Consider the following 2,841-nt stretch of genomic DNA (forward strand, 5'->3'; position numbering starts at 1 on the left):
GCACGTACCAAGTTGCTCACGTTGCCAGGGATTGTTTGAGCCTGGACATCACAATTTCGTGCACCAAGTTTTTGGCGCCGTTGCCGGGGATTGTTCGAGTTTGGACAACTGACGATTCATCTTGTTGCTCAGGTTAGGTAATTTTCTTTTTGTTTTCTTTTCAAAAATTTTTCAAAAATCTTTCAAAAATTTCTCCTTTGTTTTCGAAAAAAAAAATAAAAAAAAAATGTTTTCAAAAAAATTTTGATTCAAAATTTTTAAGAATGAATTCTAGTGTTTCATGAAGTATGTTGAAGCCTGGCTGGCTGTAAAGCCATGTCTAATTCCTTTGGGAATGAGTATGTCAGGCGTGTCATGTCTGAATTACATGCTGAAGATTGGCTGGCCATTGGCCATGTCTAGTGTTTTGGACCGGAGCTTTCATTGAAAGTTTGGCTGGCTAGTGAGCCATGTCTAATTCCTGGACTGAAGCTTTAGACTAAGAATGCAAGATTCCTGGAATTCATGTTAAAAATTTTGGAATCCTTATTTTTTCTTCATAATTTTCGAAAAAAAATTCCAAAAAAATTAGAAAATCATAAAAAGCAAAAATATTTTTGTATTTCTTGTTTGAGTCTTAAGTCATGTTATAAGTTTGGTGTCAATTGCATATGCATCTTGCATTTTTCGAAAATATCATGCATTCATAATGTTCTTCATGATCTTCAAGTTGTTCTTGGTAAGTCTTCTTGTTTGATCTTGATGTTTTCATGTTTTGTGTCTTTTCTTGTTTTACATGTGCATTTTTCGTTTCTTAGAGTCTAAACATGAAAGATTTCTAAGTTTGGTGTCTTACATGTTTTCTTTGCATAAAAAATTTTTCAAAAATATGTTCTTGATGTTCATCTTGACATTCAAAGTGTTCTTGGTGTTCATCTTGACATTCATATCATTCATGCATGCATTCATTGTTTTGATTCAAAATTTTCATGCATTGAGTCTTTTTGTTGTTTTTCTCTCTCATCAAAAAAAAAATCTCAAAAATAAAAAAATATCTTTCCCTTTTTTTCCCATCAAATTCGAAAATTTGAGTTGACTTTTTCAAAAATTTTTAAAATCAAGTTGTTTCTTATGAGTCAAATCAAATTTTCAATTTGAAAATCTTATCTTTTTCAAAATCTTTTTCAAAAATCAAATCTTTTTCAAAATTCTTAGTTATTTTCGAAAATTCCAAAAAATATTTTTCAAAAATCTTTTTCTTATTTTTATATCAAATTTTCGAAAATAACATAATCAATTAATGTTTTGATTCAAAAATTTGAAGTTTGTTACTTGCTTGTTAAGAAAGATTCAAACTTTAAAGTTCTAGAATCATATCTTGTGATTTCTTATGAATCAAGTCATTAATTGAGATTTAAAAAAAAAATCAAATCTTTTTCAAAATATCTTCTTATCTTATCTTTTTCAAAAATTTGATTTCAAAATATCTTCTCTAACTTCCTAACTTCTTATCTTTTCAAAATTGATTTTCAAATTTGTTTCAACTAACTAACTAACTTTTTTGTTTGTCTCTTAACTTTTTCAAAACTACCTAACTAACTCTCTCTCTCTCATTTTCGAAAATATCTTCCCCCTTTTTAAAAATTTCTTTTTAATTTATTAATTATTTTAATTTTTAAATCTTAATTTTCGAAAATTACTAACATTTTTCAAAAACTATTTTCAAAAATCACTAACTCTTTTTCAAAAATTATTTTTGAAAAATCTCCCTCTCCCATCCTATTCTATTTATTTATTCATCTACTAACATCTCATCTCACATCTCTGCCATCCTCACAGTTGTGTTTCTTTCTTTACATCACACTCTTTCTCCCTCTCTTTTCTTCCACTCACAAAAGGATCCTTATACTGTGGTATAAAGGATCCATATTATTATTATTATTTTTTCTGTGCCCTCTTCTTTGTCATATGAGCAGGAGCAAGGATAAGAACATTCTTGTGGAAGCAGATCCAGAACCTGAAAGGACTCTGAAGAGAAAATTAAGAGAAGCTAAATTACAACAATCCAGAGATAACCTTTCAGAAATTTTCGAACAGGAAGAGGAGATGGCAGCCGAAAATAATAATAATGTAAGGAAGATGCATGGTGACTTTACTGCACCTAATTCCAATTTACATGGAAGAAGCATCTCCATTCCTGCCATTGGAGCAAACAACTTTGAGCTGAAACCTCAATTAGTTTCTCTGATGCAGCAGAACTGCAAGTTTCATGGACTTCCATCTGAAGATCCTTTTCAGTTCTTAACTGAATTCTTGCAGATATGTGATACTATTAAGACTAATGGAGTAGATCTTGAAGTCTACAGGCTCATGCTTTTCCCTTTTGCTGTAAGAGACAGAGCTAGATTATGGTTGGATTCTCAACCAAAAGACAGCCTGAACTCTTGGGATAAGCTGGTCACGGCTTTCTTAGCCAAGTACTTTCCTCCTCAAAAGCTGAGCAAGCTTAGAGCTGATGTTCAAACCTTCAGACAGAAAGATGGTGAATCCCTCTATGAAGCTTGGGAAAGATACAAACAGCTGACCAAAAAGTGTCCTTCTGACATGCTTTCAGAATGGACCATCCTGGATATATTCTATGATGGTTTATCTGAGCTATCAAAGATGTCACTAGACACTTCTGCAGGTGGATCCATTCACCTAAAGAAAACGCCTGCAGAAGCTCAAGAACTCATTGACATGGTTGCTAATAACCAGTTCATGTACACTTCTGAAAGGAATCCTGTGAGTAATGGGACGCCTATGAAGAAGGGAGTTCTTGAAGTTGATACTCTGAATGCCATATTGGCTCAGAATAAAATA

At 32.0% G+C, this 2,841-nt stretch overlaps 1 non-coding gene across 1 annotated transcript; it reads right to left on the minus strand.

The window, feature by feature from the left end:
- Positions 1 to 2,481: 2,481 nt before the first annotated feature.
- LOC112724797 (small nucleolar RNA R71) lies at positions 2,482 to 2,589 on the minus strand. The gene has a single exon (XR_003163942.1). It is a non-coding gene; the product is annotated as a small nucleolar RNA R71 (small nucleolar RNA).
- Between the last annotated feature and the right edge of the window lie 252 nt (positions 2,590 to 2,841).

The sequence above is a fragment of the Arachis hypogaea genome, chromosome 11, assembly GCF_003086295.3.
Source record: "Arachis hypogaea cultivar Tifrunner chromosome 11, arahy.Tifrunner.gnm2.J5K5, whole genome shotgun sequence".
NCBI lineage: Eukaryota > Viridiplantae > Streptophyta > Magnoliopsida > Fabales > Fabaceae > Arachis > Arachis hypogaea.